We start from the raw sequence: 21016 nt of genomic DNA, 5'->3' as shown, positions 1-21016 counted from the left end.
TTTCACTTCCTTTTTCTTCTCAACCTTTTCATACTCTTACATTGAGGCAGTGCACTGAAATGGCTACACTTGTCAGCAGAGCAAAACACCTACAGAACATAACACTGCACAGCACCACAGCCAGTCAAGCCACTCCACAAGGGAAAAGCATAGTGCTTTACATGCACTTCCTAGTTACACAAAAGTCCATGCCAGTATTCCACTCTAACAGCTCTATTTTTAATAGACAACTGGATTTTTAAAGGCAGTAATACTGAGATTTTAATCAATTCTTATATGAGTTCATAAAATTATTAGTTATTTGAACTGGACTGTGCTGGTGACTAACATGGCTGTTCCTCGATCTATCTTAACTTTGAAGTTACAAAAATATACAGTAAATGAAGCTCCGGATGATGATATTTAGCTGTCTTGAAATTTCCTTTATGTTCTGCCAACTTCAATTCTGATTTGGACTAGAATGATAACTAGTAAACAATAATCTGGCATGCACTCATTAGCAGGAAAACAAACAATATTTTTTTAAAAGTACAATATACCAGATAAATTTCCATTTCACAGTAGAAGACTTCAGTTTCCAGTCCAACGTGATGTCTTTATTTTGCTTCTGATTACACAAGTGGCAAAAAAATACTCCACTGCATATTAGGCTTTTAGCTCTTAAGCCTTTTATTTAGCTATCGCTATTTCTTCTCTCCCTTTTCCCCCATTTTAAGAGATACCATTAGTGTGAGATCTGCTCAATTTCAAACAAGCGGGGTAGAAACATTTCACAGGTTATACCAATTGCAATTCTTATGTTTGCTTTTAGGGATTTGAAAATTATTTTCGAAAATTATTTTTGACTCAAAGACTGAAACTATGTTTTTAAATACGTACATGTACTAAAGAATGAGCAAAGTATGATTGTTTTAAAGCTTATGCTCCCTTTAGCTTCTAATTAATAGTATCCTTGTTATTTTAGGAGCCTCATGGGTATTTAGAGGGCTAAACTGCAATAAAACCAAGGTACATAAATGAAACCTATTAAGGTCGTCTTAGTCAATAAAAACTAATCGCATCAAACAACAGCCGATGCCGATGGACAGCCCTTCCCAGCGTGCAGGAGAAGAAGAGGATGAGAGCACGTCCTGCAGCCCCTAGCACCCAAGAGAAGCTGCCATGCATCCCTCTTCCCCAACTCCTGCCTCCTCCAACCCTGCTCTCCCACAGGGTGCACCCCAGCCCTCTTCGCCCACCAACAAGAAGCAATCTGACAGCAATAGTTTAACAGCCATATGGTTGTGCCAGGCAAATTTGGCCTTGCTGCCACATACTGTTGCTGTTAACCTCCTCCCCCTCCCCGGCTTCCCAGAACATTTCCTGACAGATGCTTGTTCTCCAGGGAGAGACATGGTGGCTCCATCAAACATGTCACACCGTCCCAGAAGATGCTTTATCCTGACCAGGGGAGACTCATGTGCAGCAGCACACAAGAGGAGCTGGCCATGGCACTGTCTGCAATGCCCAGCAGCCTCTGGCACTGGTGACACACAGCACACACAGCCTGACACCAAAGCAGCTCCGGAAAATATGGTGAACCACGCATTTTAACAGTATGAAAAACAACCACACTGCTTCTCAAAATGGCTGGGTAAACGAAGCCTAGTGCCTACCTCAGACAGAAAGCCTTTGAAAAATAGCGTGTTTAATGCAAGAGGAAAAAAGCACCCCAAATATTTACAAAACCACTCAAACTCTGCCTATACACTGTCTGGGAACTCTATGAGTTCCCTTTTTCCTACACTATGAACCAGACTGCATATTTACAACTGTTTCCTTCATCTCACTAAACCCTTGTGATTCCCACACCTGTCTTTTCATTCTACCCTTTGAATACCACTATAATTTATTCAATTCCTTTGGTGACAGACCTTCTTCATCTCAGAAGAGAGCATTAATTTCTCTAAGGATTGTAACAGGAGGAAACTAACCATGACTAAACAATGTTTGAAATATGCGCTTCTTCCTTTTAGTTGCAAAATGAGTCTGCATTGCTGGTGGATATAAAATTCAGACAGGAGATATGGAGATAACTTGAAAGAAATTTTCAAAGCACAATTCTACATAGGTATGCCTCATGAGCAATTATCAGAGCTGCTAACTTTCTCATTACTAAATGCTGTGTTATTTACATAGAAGCCTCACAGACTTGTTCTTCCTTAAGAGCACTGAGGGTAGCAGTCAAATATTCCCCTGCCCAGTCTTTGCTGAGAGGGAGCTGGAGGTACACAAAGATTACCACAAAGACGAACCAGAAGGCCCAGCAAGTAGGTGTTCACTGCACACTGAAAGCTCTTAGCTAGTTTTTAAAATCTACAAAGTAGAAGTAAGGTGGATTTTAAAACATTTCTAGTCCAGACAGGAAATTCTTAGAAATTATAAACTAGTAATTAAGGTCAAGTCTTAAACATACACACATTAAGCTTTCCGCACACAAGTGCTGTTGTTTACTCCTGTAAACTATTGTGTATGTAATTAAGCACAGAAATAAATATTGAATACCTTCAGCCACATCCTATATGAAGGAAATGTCTGGCCTACAATATATTTCACAGAAATATTAAGTATATAAATACATTTGTAAGACGTCTTGCTTTTGGGTTTTTTTTTTTTAGTCACTCTCTTTAAAACTCAACTTAGACATATTCACAGAACCATAGAATGGTTTGGGTTGGAAGACACCTTAAAGATCACCTAGTTCCAACCTCCCTGCCATGGGTAGGGACACCTTCCACTAAACAAGGTTGCTCATAGCCCCATCCAACCTGGTCTTGAACACTTGCATTCACCAAAATGCAGCTAACAGCACTTCGGTTTTAATGTCAAGGGAGAAATGGCTTTATTAAGTTAACCTCTATGCTGAAGTAAGTTCAAGGAGGAAAAAGACATATTTGTAACTAGTAAAAAGATGAGTTCTTGGCTCTAAACACAGCTCCTTTTTAGATCAGTGTCAACCTGTACAGTACTGGCAATCATAAAACAGCTAAAATGGTCTGCAAACTATTACAGAGACAACTGGAATAAAGGCATACATGTCCACGTCAGGAAGCCTGGTAGACATCAAAATTTTGGTCTAATTTTGATCTTATATCACCAGGCGTAATCAGCTCCTTTATACAAATACTCTTTTTATTATCAGCATTTTAATTAAAATGCTTACAATTAAAATGACCAAACTGAAGTTTTTTAAAATAAGAAAAATTTATTTACTTGAAAATTAAGCGTATCTTTCTAGCAGCCAAAAAAACGGATATGATCTAAAAATTGCACTGCTTAAGAAAAGTGAGACAATTCTTTGATTTAGAAGACTCGAAAACACTAATATGTCATTTCTCTTCTCCTTAAACATACACCTAAGTGTACCAGAAGAACCACAAATAGCAACTGTTCCTATGAGAATGTTTTTCATGAAAAGTTCACTTTACCTCCCACACACATCAAGCTGACAATTGAGAATCAATTCAAAATGTAAGCACCTATGTCCTAAGAAAACCCTCAGTGCTCAGTTAACAAGTCTGTCATCTGCTTAATTTTGGTTTAGTGAAGGATGCTGGGGTTTTTTTGTTTTGTTTTGTTCTCTTCTGGTTTACTTTCATAGGGCTTTTTTTTACAGATTCATCAACACAACAATTTGCAGCAATTTATAACACTTGCAGATCCAATTTCCTTTTTCAGAAAGGTCAATGCTTAGTTAAAGGCTGAAAACTGGTGCTGTGTAAGTGCTTACCTTCCAAGGGATCACAGCTTTTTTAAAGCTGTTCTGCTACCAGTTTCAACCAGACCTACCACCAGTAAGAATCAGGGAGAAGATCAAACCTGGGGGAAAGTTGGTATGAGTGCCTCTTTCCTACACAACTGCACCATATCAGCACTGTTGTTTGCTTCTCTCTTTCTCTTGTTCCTCCGCTCCAAAGGGAACATAAAATCTAATAAGCAAAGCAAGACCTGCAGATCAAAACACAATTTATTTCTAACCGGTGTGATGTGGCACACACAAACGCCTCACCCAACATCACTTTTCACAGGAAGCAGGCTAGCCGAGAACAGGCTTTGAAACTATCAGGTTCAAAAACTGTGAAACCAATTGTGAGAGAAACCTTTTTGAAACAACAATTGCAAAAGACCAATGAAAATCTGCCAGTTAGGTGAGGGTTCCTCCTGCAAGGACCAGCTCATGCTCCTTTTCTCTAGGTTACTATCCTCTGCTTATGAAAGGTCTCTTGAAACAGTAGTTTACCATGAAGTATCTTTAGGTTTTCATGTATTCTGGGAAGGGAGGGTTTCTCCTTATTTGAATATAAACTCATAAAGATACACAGTTAGATGCTGGTACAACTATGCAAAATGCAGGTATTACTCACTGATCGGCTGGGGTTGAAGAAATTAAGTACTAAACCTGCCTCTTTCCATCACAAGCTGCATATGCCTCTGTGACACTGTTCACTGGGGCTTTCTACTGCCTCAGCCAGACTCATAACTAAGATTTCTAAGACGTTTTGTGAACCAAAAAATAAGTATTAAATAATAATTCTAAAGAAAGTTATTAAGTAGCATCTCTAGTGCTGAACAATTAACCTAACTGTTTTGCTAGGCCATTTTCATATATTGATTTTGGCTGTCAAAGACTTGTTACTAGCAAAAAAAAAAAAAGATGACAACCCAAACTTTAATAGTATGTCTGTATTTTCATTTCATAGTTTCTGTGGCTTGAAATTAATTGACCATATTTAAACAGCCTACAGTATGGTTCATGCAGGCCAACATTCTCAACCTAAGCAAAAAGAGAAAGAAATGAGAAGTCCAAGCTACTATTTTACAGGTCCTAAACTTTTCTGTAGACAGGAACAGTACATCCCAGTTTGTTCGTTTCATCAAATTTCATTTAATAAATACCTTCCACTAAGTTCTCAACCAATCTGATGATATTTCTAAGCTACGAAGAAAAAAATCCAACCTCCAAGCCAGTGCAATTTCCATGTAATTCTTATATAGTACAGTTCATCATGTGATACTAATTTCTAGATATTTATCCATATAATTAATATGTAAATCTATCTAATTTTAAGACGCATTTGACTCCATTTTTTTTTTGCATTAGGGCCCTATACCTCATATCCTTGTTTTTTTACTGTTTCTGCTTGTTTAAAGAAGAACAAGATTCCCAGTTCCTACTATTTCAACCACAAAACAAGTTTTCATGTTTTTTAAGTCAGGAAATACTTACAATAAATAGCAAACCCAATCACTACAACAATAATAATAATACATCTTCCCACTACATCTAATGTTACATTAAATAAAACTAAGCACATATGGCAGAAAAACTTGTTACCAATTTACAAGAGAGACTCGCTAATCCCAATACAAACCATACACACCTGGACAGACATATATTAACTGTGAGAAGCTGCTGCTGAGGATCAGGGTCAAATTTTGCCCTTTCAAGAAACACACAGAGATGGGGAAAAAAAGCCACCCATCTATACACAGACTGGTACTAGTCACTTAGTAGGATCTTCTTCTTTAAGGCTCAGGGGTGACCTCATCACTCTCTACAACTCCCTGAGAGGAGGCTGTAGCCAGGTGGGCGTCGGTCTCTTCTCCCAGGCAACCAGAAATAGGACAAGAGGGCACGGTCTTAAACTGTGCCAGGGGAGGGTTAGGTTGGATATTAGGAAGAAGTTTTTTATGGAGAGAGTAATCAGACACTGGAATGGGCTGCCCAGGGAGGTGGTGGATTCACTGTCCCTGGAGGTTTTTAAGATGAGACTGGATGTGGCACTGAGTGCCATGGTCTACTAAGCACGGCAGGGTTGGATCAAGGGTTGCACTTGATGATCTCGGAGGTCTTTTCCAACCCGGCTGATTCTATGATTTTTTTTAAATACCGCTTTACTTAACTTTGGGAAAAAAGAGGGAGATGACCTCCTGTTGTCAGAATCTTAGGATGCACTCCTGCATTAAGGCTAATTACTTATCCAGGCACTAAGCAGCCACCAATTCCTCTGATTTCAACTGTGGCCGTACCTACCCAAGGCTTCTGAAAAACAAGCCACTTATTTAGCTATCTATATTCAAAAACGTTGGCTTCTAAAGCACCCAGCTAGTACACACTCTAGAGACACAAATTATTAACAACATAATCAGCATGAGCCATAGCCAGTATACAAACAGTCTTGAGTGTGTGTCATAAAAGCACAGGGATAATGAGGTGCAGGTAACGTTCGTGTTTACTTCCATTAAGGTTAAACTCAACAGTCTGATCTCGCCTGACAGCAACCCCAAACAACCTCTGGCTTTAGATCCAGGTCACTACAGGAAGAGAGCAGTACTTTTCTCCTAAATATGCAGTCAAGAGAGACATTACCAAGTTTATCCAGGTTGCTGGTGGTCTAGCTGAAGAAGCCTACAGCTTTTCCGAAAGCAGTTCAATGCCTTTAAATGAAGATCAGATGGCAGTCACAGCTATGCAGGAAAGTTTTAAGCAATTAGCTGCCCTTGGAAAAAAACCCAACTGTATAGTCTGAATTACCTTTTGCACTGCATGTGCTAGGATAGTCTTAAGACTGAGGGTAACAGCTGTTATCTCAGTGGGACTGTCTTTTTTCGTGTGTGTCATAATTATATGGTAAAATTTCTGGAGAGTAACAAATTTTGTTCAGAAAGGAGAAACAACAAGAAGCTGAGCCATGTCAAGTCCCAGTGACAAAGCTGCTGGAGTGACAAAGTGGAATTACTGCACCACTTGGGATAAACTAATAATTTCACATATAGCATACAGCTTTAAGAAACCCAAGAAAGCAAGCTTCAGGGAAGGAAATCACATGTACAAAAATACTGATAACAAATAATAATAAACAGAAGGTCCGTTCATTACATTAGGCAGAACCTAGAAGAAATCATTATTCATCTGCCTGCCTGCTCAGTCTGTATTTTAGTGCAGGCTGCAGGAAATAATTTCCAATACTGATCAAAAAAAAAAAAAAAAAAAAAAAAAAAAAAAAAAAAAAAAAAAAAAGGACATGCAGCAGGTAGATGGCTTTGTGTATCTGATTTTATCAGAACTCTGAAACACAAGTGCTGGAAACCAGAATGATAAATGAAGGACTACAAAACAGATTAAACCCACCACAAAATAAATGAAAAAGAAAAAAAAAAAAGCATGTATATACATGCATTACATGGAAATTAGAAAGAGGGACTCTTCGTAAGCTCCTTGAGGCAAAGGTTATCATGTAGAAAACAGAAAATCTAGTTAGCAACAATATTTTGATTATGCAACTTTCCCTTTGGAATAAGCTAGCAAGAAGAAAGGAGTCAAATTTACTTTCAGATTGCCTTTTATAGGCAATTCTTGAAGAAAGTATACCAATATTCATAACTTTCAGTATTTCTAAAAATGTCATATTCTAATTACAAAGTGCTGTTAATCTTTTTTTCTTATGCAAACACACAAAACAGTAAAATACGGTTTATTACATTTCAATCTAAGAGATTAACACACTGCCATTTATTTTTATTGGCAGTGTGCCCAAATACCCCAGATCTGCAAGACTGATAGTGAAAAGGAAAATATTTCTGGCCTCAAAGCAAGCAGATCTATGGTTGCCTGGAATGCGTAAACAGCCAGAGACTGTTTTACTTCCCACCCCCACTCTCACCATACACACCTCCTCTACCTAACCCCTCCTAACATTAGCAAGCAGTGCTGCTCTCAAGCAAAGGAGAAAACAGAAGTGTAGTAACATCAAATAACAAAATTCTTGACACTTTAAGATGCAAGAATTTGGATTTACTGAAATGCAATGTTGCCATATAAATGGTTAGACTCTAAAAGCAAAATCAGTATCGCACAAGACCCCCACCCCCCCCCCAAAAAAAGAAAATCAGTTAAACAGGCTTCCTATGTGACAGACCTGATAAACACAAACTAAGGAAATCCCAATGCTCCTCTATAGATTATTCTTTGTGCAATTAAAGATAAGCCAAATCTGTGTTCTGTCAGAGAAAACACTCTTTACAGCCCTACGTAAGAGAAGGGATATTTTCATAAATATCTACACAATGTAACAAAACTGACACTAAAATTTAATGTTGGTATAAATTACCTTCTTGAAAACAAGGATTATTACTTGCATAATGATATTTACACCCACAAAGCAGTAAGTCATAAAAATAGATATCACTTCCTTAAGACGTTTACAATACAATTAGACCAGGGATTTTTTAACTCTTTCAATTTGTGAACCAATAAAGATACCTTGTACAATGAATTTGAACTGAATGACAACAGGTTTCCCTTTTTTTTTTTAACCCCCTAGACCCCTATAAAAACAGTCCTAGCTGCTTGCAAATCATGGTTTGAAACTAGAGAATTAGAGAACTGGTGAATATTACTATTGTTATTTACATAGCAGCTTTATTATTCAAAACTAAATCAAACAAAATATACAAAAAAAGAAAAGAAAATTAGGCAATTAAAAGAGCTGAGCAAATGGCTGTATATGATGGGAAGCTCATAAAACCCCAGAGAATTAAAAGGGAAAACTTACGGGAAAAAAAAAAAATGTAGTATAGTATAGAGTCAAACACTGAAAGGCAGTTCCATAATGTTGTTTACAAATAACAGGTCACACAGCTCTCCTACTTTTCCTTCTATTAATTCTACCGGTTCTATGAACGCATTTGGCTAACATTCAAAAGAACACATCCATGGACTAATGAGGGTAAAATGCTGGCTCAAAGGAGACACAAGCAAACGGTCTGTCAGTACACTATTTGCAAACAGCTGAAATCAATAATAAATTCAACCCAATGCATATAAACAGAAATTAAAACACTGAGGCAACTGGCAAATACATAAATGATGTTTCAGGCCACAGGGCATACTTTCTCACATACGTTAGCACGTTAAACAGGCTGGCAAGATATTTGCTCCACTTGAGACACCAGAAAAATAACCATATGTATTTCCAGAGACAAAAATAACAATTTAGACAATGCTAATAGCATAAATAGTTATATATTTAAGACAACTATCTGTAGGACGTTTGAGTCATCAAATGAAAAAAGTTAGAAAATTTATTTTTAAGGTTAGAAAAATAAATGCAATGATTCTTCTGTGTAATTTTCCTTACCTACTGCAGACAAACAGAGCAAGCACCCCAGAGAAAAACAGTAAATTAAAATAAAATACACGCACCACATCACCAATACACAGACATACCCATCTTAGGTTTTTTTTGCATTTAGGAGCAGGGTAATCTTCGTATTTTTTTCTTTGGCCAGCATCTGCTGTGAAGGATGAAGTGTTACACTATGCACTGTCAGGCTTCTGCCTTCCAGCAGAGCCTCCCTAGTGTCAAGCAAGGCAGCTGCAGGACCCCTACCCCTAGAAGGCTTTGCTTAGCTGGCATTAACCAGTTGGCTGAGGAAGGCTTGGCGCTGCTTTCTGTGTAAAATAACAAGAGCTGGAGTGCTGAGATCCATGGCAGAACAGCCTAGAGGAAGCACAGCTCCAGCCTGCGGCCAGCACAAGGCACAGTCGGCGTACCTGGGCTGGGGACACCTGTCGCTGTGTGGGAGTACTGGTGCACACTCTCAACAGAGGGCATGGCCTCTGCAACCCCTACACAAAAGACAACCATCAGGTGCCACACCTGAGATGTAGGGCTTCTTATGCGGTACGTCACAGTTGGCAGAACAATTTTGAGACTATCCATGATCTCGACAGGTAACACTGAGACCATCTCAGCACTGCTTGCCAATCCCTTATGGGTGGCTGCTGCTAGTGTTTGTTAGACCTTTTAATGTGGCCTTGCCTGAAAAACTAAAGGCACTTGACTGAAAAAGTTCATAGGCTCCAATCATCCAACTCAGCTGGTCACTTCTCAACGAATGTGTTTGGAACCTTAAAATTGCTGAGCCTTACACTTTATACTGCTATACATTAAGCCTAGTAAATTTCAACACAGCCAACACAGCTCCTTGCACACTGTAAAGAAACCGGGCTCTAAATCTCGTCTAAATGCTTCTCAGCTACAGAAACTTCAAAGAACACCGTGAGGATTCACATAAGAATGGTATTCAGATGGACTGTGGAAGTTATGCCATACAAAATATACTACTTATGTGGGTAAGGAAAATGAGGGGGACACCACGATCTCCGTTTTATTACAAGAACACTGACTGTCAGACTAAAGCTAAAAGTACATCATCCATTGCTTTAAAAATGGCTCAGAAATGTTTACTCAATCAGTCAAGAATCTGTGCTGCCATCATATAAGGCCTGATCCTAGAAGTCTCCTGCGCAAGCCAAATATATTTTTGCAACATCAGGCCATAGTTATAACAGGATTCGTTGTATGTTCAGAACACAAATGGATCATCAACTCTATCCTTGCTGAAGTTACACAGGTATCATGGAGCTGGTTTTGTTTTTACTGGATGGGGGAAGTAATTAAAAAAAATTTAAAAGTAATTACAAAAAGGTTGAGAAAAACCAACAAAGGCTTGTTCTGAGGTAATTTAATACCCTAAACGCAACTCTGTAGGAAACTAACTTACAGATTAACAGAAGATTAAAAAATTAAAGCAATCATTACTTCTAAATCTAAACTGAACACTGAAAGAGAGATAAAACTTTTTTTCATAGTTTTCTTTTTATACCTTGCTACTCTAATTGATAAACTCAGGGAAAACAGGATTATACTTAAGTACGCAGAACTTTACACTCACATATTTTAATAAACTAGCAATAAAATAAATAATGTATTTTGATCTTCTAAATTCTTCAAAAGCAGTCATTAATAAAATCTTCATAGCAGTTATGTAGGACAGTGAGCAGGTGACATTCCACTGTAAGTGGAATGTAAATTATTTACCCAGCTGTGGAAAGGAGTGCCCTATCAACTGCCTTGTAAAGACGTTAAGGAACAGATCTTTTTTTTCTTTTCATAGACGTATATTCAAACTTACTTTTTAAAAAAGGAAAAATGTTGTACTTCAAAATCCCACTGCAAAATGAATACAGCAGCAAACAACTACAAAATCACTCACTGCAATTATCTCAACACTTTAACAGGTACAGGATATAGGCCATGGTACTACTTTTAGTAAGAGGAAATTAAATTTTATTCTTTCACTCTCGACTCCATGTACATAAACACCTGCTATGCACAGCAAACCTTATCTACAAACCCACCACTCAGTGCATACGATCTAATTGACAATGTATAACTGCATTTAACATGTCATTAGAGAACACAGAACCCTTCCATATTTCAGGTCATTTTTAAACTGAAAATATATGCTGCTGGTAACGTGGCAGATAACACAAAGACTTTCTTCATTAGCCTAGGTAAGATTTAAAATAAAAAAATTAATCCACACACACATGTTAAACATTACAAAACCAGACACAAACTAAAAGCTGTATCTGTAACCACAAAATAACATATTAAAAAGTACCCACATACCATATATACTACCCTCCTAACACTGCAAAATGCACAGGAATAAGTGCTTTGAAGACACATCATATTAGCCAAGAAAAAAAAAAATTAAAAAATACAGTTCAGAAAATTCATTAAAAAATTTGATTACTTGATGGTCCATAGGTTAAAAATAGTGGAGCCAAGCTTTTCAGGTAGCTTACTCCCACTCTTCTTCCTCCTTGTAAACTGCCCTCAGGGTTTAAGCTACATTCTGTTTTTACCTAACCTCTACCCAGCACCTACCAGACTATTTAGTAAAGACCTGGTGGCCTCCTAGAAAAGCTGGTTTCATTCATCAGCAGTGAGGTGAATCATTACATTAATGCTTTAGCAAATTTGAGCTGTGTGTAAAAAATAAGTTCTTTACTTCCACTCTGATATTGTATTTAGGGCCACCTTTACAGCTTCCCTTATGTTATTTTCCCAAGCACATAAAATCCTGGATGAATCTTTATGATACACTGCCATGCACTAATTTTAAACTAACTGGTTCATTTAAATTAAGAAGCTATGTAAGATACTTATTGATTCTAGCAGAAGTATGAGAGCTGAGAGTGTTTGGGTTTTTTAACATAAAACCAGATTCCTCCAAATACAAACAAGTGTTGTTATTAAGTTACACTCCCACCAACCCAAACAAACCCAAACAGTAATAGTCAAAATGAAAATAAAGAAACCTTGAATAGTTTTCACAGAATGACATAAAATCTATCTTGTGAACACCATGTAAAGTTACTATAAACACACTTGCTTCTGTTCCTTACTTTCATTTTTTGAGAACTGATATAGGAAGGAGGATGTTTTCCTCATTAGAATAATCCTTAGGCCTACCTTTTATCTGTGCCTTCCAGATTACAGTATTTTAGTTTAAAAGTCAAAAAATTGAAAATGTAAACTATATTAACTACATGAAACTACAGAAGCTCTTACACTAAGAAAGGACTAAACTAAAGCCAAAAAGAAAAAAAAAAAAGCAAAGTTAAGCTCTAACTTGTGTGAGCATGTAAATAGGCATGAAAAGGGTTAAGTTTGTTTTGTGACTGTAAAAAGCAACAGATAGATATCCTTGGAAACTAATCCCCACAATATGAATGGGTACTGTCTGTGCTTGGATTCCCTGTCCTAAACCATCAGCAAAACTCAACCCTGTCTGTGGAGAACATTCCAGTGGAGGGTAATTTTGCCTCAGTCTCTCTGTCAAGATCAGGGTTTAAATTTAATTTCTACGAGCAACCAAAAAAAAAAAAAAAAAAAAGGAGGAAAATATGAAGATATAATTTTGAAGTTTGAATGTATCTCTTGGCCACATACAGTAGCCCAGTTGTCACCTCCTGGGCTCACAATGCTTAGTCCTGTGTAGGAACACAGTATGCACTTCTGACCTTGCCATATTTCAACAAGCACATCATGCACCTCTGTCTTCTTCCCAAAACCTGACATCCAGCATGGCCCACCTCAGGTGCTGTTGACTGGAGCTTGAAACCTGAGCACATCTTAGTTTGGGGTGTGAGAGCCTAGCCACCACACTTCAGCACCACTCTCCAATCTCAGGGAGACTCCTTTTTTCTCCAGAACTAATTTCTGGACTACCTTTAAGGCTATCCATGTATGTATACCTACGTGCACATGCACACAGGCACATACGGCAGTTAGCGTAGTTCATTTTAAACAATTCATACTTGTGAAACCGCTTCTTATTCTACAATCCCAGCTGAGACTATGTGCTAACAGAAGTCTCAATACTAATAGGTCTCTCGACACACACGTATCCTCTGCCAGTAGCAACCAGACTAAACCCACTGGTATAGTGAACAAGCAACTTCTAGTTGCTAAATGACACTGAAACTATCCTGCAGTTACAACACTTCCTAATTCTGTAACCAATATGCATGAATTTGCAAAAAAAAAAAAAAAGATTCATATTTTTACTTCACTTTATAAAAATTTCATGTATTCATTAACTGGGCACTGTGAAGGTCAATTCTTTTGGAAGAACATCTTTCTAATTATTTTGCTGTAGGTTAAAGGATGGTGTTCAAATTGATACACTCATCAGTGGACACTTCTAAGCATGAAACGCAACAACAGCTGCATACATGTTACTCATAACACTGCAACAGCTCCCTTTCAGCAGTGCCTTTATAACATGATTATTCGGTTCAGAAATATAAATCATAAATAGTTGGCTTCACTCTTGAACAAGAAAATATTCTGCAGTCTCCATTCAATGGCAGAGCATTAATGAAGAGCTGCTAGTGCTACACAGCAAACTATAGCAGAAGCCAAAGTTGTATATCCAGTGCAGTTTACTACCTTCAAAAAGGAGCATAACAAATGTATTATTCTGTAGAAAGACAAAAGGAATCTATCCACCAAAGTAAAATCCTCTTTGTTTTCTTGAAAATAATGACAAAGGAATATTTTACAAAGTATTTTTAATGCCTAAGGGAAAAAAATGTTGCTTTTTTTGCTCTATCAATCATTTATTGCAGGTATGGGAAAGTTCTATTTCAACAGGAAAAAAATATGAAATCATACTTGATGTTACACCATCTTTTCATCTAATAAAATTATGATTTTATATAACAAAATGCATCCTAAAGCCACCACACAATAGTAAGAGGTTAAACTGTAACTAAGAATTAGCAGCTTAAATGAAATTTAGGTCAGTAAATGCAATCTCATTTCGAATGGCAGTGGAGTGATGCACAGAGCGACCGCTACATACTAATGGAGAACAATGCTCTTTAAACACCTTGTTCCACCTTTCAATAGCAAAGGGTCAGTAAAATTCACCACTTAATTAGACAAAAGTATTTTGATGAGCGTACATATATATACAATTATTAGACGTTGTAAGTACTACTTGTCTGCTCAGAAATAGGCCACAAGTCATGTCATCAAAGCATCAAGGCACTGCTTTGTCCATGTGTTCAGTGTGCTGTGTTAACTTCTCACAGCAAATGAGTAACATTCAACACCCAAGCCAACTGCAGTTATGCAATGCACTTCGCCAAAATATTAAAATAACTGTTTCTTCATACTACAGTACTATCGTCATGATTTTAAACGGCATGAATACCACAGGGTTCTTGGCATAAATTTCTGTTGTAACTTCACATAAATTATCACTCCTTACATACACTCCAGTTTAAATAGGACAAGCAGACGTATTAATTGTTCATATTACAAACAGAGAAGGTCAAGAAATGGGGTTAAACATTGCGATGCCCCTTTTTTTGCATCAAGTCGACAGGATTATAAAGACGGAAGCCATATCATCAAATGTTCCTAACCCCAAGCCTCTTCTCTGGACGCAATCATGCTCATAACCCAAAGTAAAGAAAGGGACTAATGGTTGGGACCCAAACAGAAGGTATCAAAGGCAAGATATTCTTCTCTTGTCAAACAACAAATGAAGAAATACAACACCTGTTGCTACAGTCCAGTCTTTTCAGTATCACTTAAAGTAAATACAAATGTGCACAGGAAAAGCCGTGCAAGAAAAGTAGCACAAAAGGCCTGTGCACCTCTACCTTCAAAAACTGTCACATACCCATTACGGAGTTAAACTTGCTCTCAATTAAGCTAACAAAAGCAATTTTTTTACTTCTATGGAATCACTAAACATTAGTACTTGTAAGTCTCCATCTAGGACAAAATCTCTACACAAGAAGAAAACTGGTAAGAAATTAAGACCTTTTCTTACTGAGCACCCTTCTTCAATTGCTCCTAGCTTTTACACGGCCCTAACCTTGGGAGGTTTCTTGTTATTGTAAAACCAAATACTGTCAGTCATCTTTAAATGAAATTCCATTAAAATAATGACAAAAAAAACCCCAAAAACTTTAGAATTTTCTCTTGTCTACTAAAGAAAAGAAAAATAACCTAAAAACCATTTTTCACCTTTGGATGTTTGTTTCAGGATCATTAAAATGCCAAGATTTTGTACTGACAGGAAGGCCGCTATTTCTATGTAGAGCTGTAGTCTCAATGTTTTTGTTTAATTTCAACCAACTTGTCCAAGTAGGCCATTTGGTAGAAACCTATAAATGGCACCCAGGGGGTATGGGTTCTTGCTGTAAAGAGGTCAGCTATTTCCTCCTAACTAAAAATAGGCAAGATGAGGGAGGGGAAGAGGGAGTGGAGTTTTAATTTAGCAGATGAAACAAGAGTTTACAAAATTACTTCCATCTTGCCTCCTAATGAAGACTATGAAAAAAAGAAGCAGTCCCAAGAGTTACAAAACCTGAATCATTTTATAAGCAGGCTGGCGTACATAACCTAAAATAATACTAGGAATTAAAAGAGCAATAGTAAAGAGAATCCAGGATATGGATCACATGTTATGTGACGCCCACCCCTCTTTGCACAGAGCAGACAGATTTACCAGCAACAATGCTGCCAGGTGTTAACAACTCTCCTCTCTCCTACCAGCTGAGATCACACCGTGGCCGTGGCTGTGCAGATAAGGCACCACAACCAGCTGCTGTTCCCCTGAGTCAGTTTTTTCCACCATTTACCCTCCTGGCTTTTTGTCTCCCTCACTTACTCACATTACAACCTGTTCAGGGCAAAACCCGTCATCTACAATATTCCCAAAATGGCCCTTTTTTGAATGGGGGCCCCTTGGCACTACTAAAACATAAACAACGTCGGTTTAATACAGCATAAATTTTAACACTGAACTCTTTACAGCAGCAAACAGCAAGAGCTAATGGCACCAAAGCACATATGCACTACCTGTGGCAGAGGCCAGACTAAAACTTGGGATGGGTTTTCCAGCCTCATGCCCACAATGAACTGAATTCACTGAACATATCGCTCAACCCTAAGTGTATCACACTGCTGACTTAGCCACTGAGAAACAAGATCCCATCTGCATGGAGGGACATTCTCCTCTACTCCTTCCAAGTTTAGGGATGACAGACCTTTAACAGCTGCTGCTGACAGAGGAGAAGTCTCTGTTCAGGAAGCTCTTCCAGGAGACACGGCACATCAGACTTACCAAGTTGACAAGTCTACTTCTCCGCCCCCCCGTCAACACAAAAATGGGAAAAGCCCATCTGTAAATCAATGACAGGACCAAAATAGCATGAAGCTGAGTCAGGGGAGGTTTAGGGTAGGTATCAAGCAAAGGTTTTTCACCCAGAAAGTGGCTGAACACTGGAACAGGCTCCCCAGGAATTGGTCACAGCACTAAAGCTGACAAACCTCAAGAAGCGTTTGGACAATGCTATCGGGTACACGGTGTGACTCTTGGGGCTGTCCTGTGCAGGGCCAGGAGTTGGACGCCATGATCCTTGTGGGTCTCTTCCAACTATGGAAACTAGGCAAACTGGTAGAGCAGAAGCATGACAATTCCAGGTGCAGACAAGTCCCCATTCCTTATCAAGAATTTAATCTATTTTTGCTCCTTCGGTACTCTTTCTGTGGAGAATACTTGCTATCAGTTGAAAAGAACCATAGCATAACTCTCAGCAGTGGCATAGCGGAGGACATTGGAGCTGCTTACTCAATCGTGTGGGGGAAGGGCAGAGGATGTATTCAGATGACAACTTATCTGCAGAGAGTTTTTTTACATCCTAGGACACCTGGACAGTTGTGCAGTTGCTGGTGTTTACATGTATGCATAATTTTTAACGCTTTTTTCTTCTGAAACACACTTTTTCATCTTTTGGGAGAAAAAAAACAACCTTAGAATCATAGAATATCCTGAGTTGGAAGGGTCCCACAAGGATCACTGAGTTCAACTCCTGGCCCTGCACAGGACAGCACCCAAAAATGGTGCCTGAGGCCACTGTCCAAATGCTTCTTGAGCTCTGTCAGCCTTGGTGCTGTGACCACTTCCCTAAGGAGCCTGTTCCAGAGCCCAGTCACCTTCTGGGTGAAGAACCTTTTCCTAACATCCAACCTAAATCCGCCCTGACACAGCCTCATGCCGTTCCCTCAGGTCCTGTCGCTGGTCACCACAGAGAAGAGATCAGTGCCTGCCCCTCCTCTTCCCTTTGAGAGGAAGCCGTAACTGCAATGAGGTCTCCCCTCAATCTTCTCTAATCTGAACATGCCAAGTGATCTCAGCTGCTCCTCATACAGCCTTCCCCCAAGACCCTTCATCCTTTAGATGCTTTCTAGTAGCCTTAGATCCTTCTTATACTGTGGCACCCAAAACTGCACACAATATTCAGGTTGAGGCCGTACCAGCGCAGAGCAGAACAGGACAATCACCTCCCTTGACTGGGTGATGCTTTGCCTGATGCACCCCAGGTCATGTCTGGCCCTCTTGGCTGCCAAGGCACTGCTGACTCATATTCAACTTGCTGTCAACTAGGACCCCCAGGTCCCTTCCTGCAGCACTGCTCTCCAGCATCTTCTTCCTCAGTCTGTCTGTACATTGAGGGCTGCCCTATCTCAGGTTGTTGCATAGCTCACTGAAGGTGTTAAAAACTGAAATGACTACAGCAGCTCTGCTCAAATCTCAACTGCTTTTGCCATTATTATACGTAGCCCTAGAGAGGTTTAACGCATTTTTAATGTGATAGCATCCTCCCCCTCTCGCTTTCCTTTTTCCTCCCACCCCCTCTACAAATCTTCTGTGGGAAAGCTTCCCTGTTTTACTATTGCTGTCTTTGAGATGTTGCAATTATTATCTGTAAGAGCTTAAGAAAAAAAAAAAACAACGCCAAAACACACACTAGGACAAATCCTGCTCTCTTGCCAACAACATCTGCTATCACAGAATGAATATATTTAGTTCGAAACCTGCCCAATGTCTCTCTACATGGCAGAAAACTGACTGCAGGACAGGGACAGGCCTAAGCCCATCATGTGCAGTCATATGGTAAGCAAGGTATAGGATGTTAAACCTTATATATGCCACAGGAACAGTCTCAGTTAAAGGAGTGCTAATAAATGGTATAAGGAAGAAAAATACAGCATTATATTAAAGCCCTTGTATTAATTGCCTACAACTGATCTCCCCCGGCACAATATATTTATTTTCATACTATTAGCCTGAAACACCAGTCTTGAAATCTTAATTTTACACTCTATTTTATTTGGAAACATCACTCTTTTCAAAGGAATATTTTAGGTTTCTGCAACACTATGCAGCAGTATTTTTTTTGAGAGGGGAGGCGGTGGGTGAGCCCCGCCGAACATCCCGCCTCCCCTCCCCCACCGCACACATCCACATCCACACTTCAAGGCTGGTGCGTCAGGAAAGGAGAAACGCCGTACGAATCCTCGTGGAGAACAGCGAGAAGCATGTTAAGGCAACACATAAAGGGAAGCCTTTATGCCGTGTAAACGCCGACTTTGAAGAATTAATATGCAAGTCGAACTTTTAGGGTGTGGCCTGGTGTTTTCCCCCCTTGTTGCGCTGTGCAGGATGCCTGCCCGAGAACCCAACAACATATCATTAAATAGGTCAAGGGTCACTCGCTTTACATCACACCACACCAATATTCAGCCACGCACCGAACCCATCTATCAGCCCCACCGCCGAGATTGAGCTCGCACCACAAAATGGGGACCCGGCTCAGCCCGGTGACAGGAGTCGGGGGCAGGGTGCCCACGGGCCCCGCCGCTCCGGGGCTGGGCACGCCGGCCCGGGACGTGCAACAGGTCGCAGCCCCGCAGCCCCGAGGGGCTCCCCCGCACCCCCCGCCCCGCCGGCGGCCGCGGGCTGGGAGCGGGGCCGGCAGAGCCCGCGTCTCCAGGGGGTGGGAATGGGGGCTGAGGGGCGAGGAGGGGGAACTTGTTTACCTACTTGGAAGTAAACTTCGATGTAGGGGAGCGACCGGCCCCTCCGCCCGCTGCTGATTCAAGCGCTGGCGATGAATGGGATCCCCTCCCCCACCCAGGCTCTGCAAACTCCACACTGGAGCGTGAATACCTCGCATTCCCCTCCCTCCCCCGAGCATTTATTTTTTTTTTTAATTAAAATAACCGCATTAAAATACTACCTCAGAAGTAGGGAGAAACTGCCCCACCCCCTCCCCCCCCACGGCCCGGGGTCGCTCTGCCCGGGGGCAGATGCAAAACACCCGCCACAGGCACGGCAGCCCCACGCACACACATCGCCTCGGCCCAAAGAAAACACCCCCAAAGCCCCCAAACAGACCCCAAAACGACCGGCTTCAAAAAAACTTCGTCATAACAAGCAGCGGCTGAGCGACCCCCTCCCCCCCGGGCGGGTCAGGCTGCAGAAGGGGCGCCGGGGGCAGCGGGGCCCGGTCTGGGCTGGGCTCGGGGGGCTGCGCCGGGGAAGGACTGGGGTGAGGAAAGGAGGGGGGAAAGAAAAAGGGAGGGAGGGGGAGAAAAAAAAAAAAAACACAACAGGGTCCCCGGGATGAATAATCCGCCTCGGGAACTCACCTCGCGGCGCAGCGGGCGTTAAAGGCACAGCTCCCGCTCCCGCGGGCGGGGAGAGCCCCAACTTCTGCAGGGGGCGGCGGCGCTGCTGCTGGCGGAGACTTTTCCTCACTTGCCGCGCATGGTGCAACTCCTCTTCCCCCGGGGTCCCGGCCAGCCTGCCAGGAGGCTGCGAATCCCCCCTCGCCGCCGCCGCCGCACACGCCTCCTCCCCCCCCTCCCCTCCGCGCGCACGGGCGGCACAAGGAAGTCCCGGAGAGTGGGAAGGGGGAAACGGAAAGTTTTGGGGCGGAATGGCGGTGAGGGGGGCGGGGGGGGCTGGTGGGGCCGGTGCAGGCGCGCGGCGGCGGCAGGAGCAGCGCCGAGGGGGAGCCACAGCCGCGCCCGGGGCCGCCGCCACCGGGCGGGAGCGAGGGAGGTGACGGCGGGGGAGGGGGCGCACCGGGAGGGTTTGGAGCGCCGGGGTATGTGGGGGGCGAAGCAGCCGCGCCCTCCCCCACCCGGGTCGGTCCCGCACGCCGGGACGCGAGACCCGAGGAGGCGCCGCCGCCAACGCCCCCGGGGGTGCCCCGGGGTGGCCGCCGAGCCCTCGCCCCCGCTCTGCCTGCGGTTGTGTTGTTCTTCGACACCCCCCGCAACTGAAACAACTGTGACACACCACGCACACGAGGAGGGCAGCCCTGCCCTGCCCTCCCCTCCCCCGCCGGTGCCGGCCCGGCGCGGGGGCACACGCGGTGCCCTCCCGCCCTCTGGCACGCTCGGCCCCCGCGGGCCGCGCTCGGGCGGCGGGGGCGGTTGGGGCCGGTGTGGCGGCGCTGCCCGCAGGTCACCGCGGGGCGCTCCGGCGGCTCGTCCTGGGCGCGGTGCCCGGCGGGGACGGACGGGCAGCGCCGCGGGAGCGCTCCCCGCACCGCACAGCGATGCTCCCCGGTGCACTGTCCCGGTCGGCGCCCCGGGGGGCGGGCGGGCTGTGAATCAGCACAAACGGGCTTTATTGCTTTATCGCCGGAGCGCAACACCCGCGGGGCAGCAACGCTGCGGCTCTTCAGCCTCCAGCGCGCCCGTCTCCCACGCGTGTCCCCGCGTCCCGTCCGTGTCCCCCC

At 42.1% G+C, this 21016-nt stretch overlaps 1 protein-coding gene across 2 annotated transcripts in view; it reads right to left on the bottom strand.

The window, feature by feature from the left end:
• The window catches only part of TBL1X (transducin beta like 1 X-linked), a 200185-nt gene extending 179848 nt beyond the window's left edge, over positions 1-20337 (bottom strand). For both annotated transcript variants that reach the window (XM_027890241.1, XM_027890243.1), the window contains exon 1: positions 19917-20337. The gene's annotated coding sequence lies outside the window, so the exon portion shown is untranslated. The remainder of the gene's footprint in view (positions 1-19916) is intronic.
• Positions 20338-21016: the final 679 nt, after the last annotated feature.

Source organism: Empidonax traillii, unplaced genomic scaffold (assembly GCF_003031625.1).
Source record: "Empidonax traillii isolate 1590-97213 ecotype Southwest subspecies unplaced genomic scaffold, ASM303162v1 scaffold282:size975252, whole genome shotgun sequence".
Taxonomy (NCBI): domain Eukaryota; kingdom Metazoa; phylum Chordata; class Aves; order Passeriformes; family Tyrannidae; genus Empidonax; species Empidonax traillii.
This window is presented reverse-complemented; position numbering and strand designations above follow the sequence as displayed.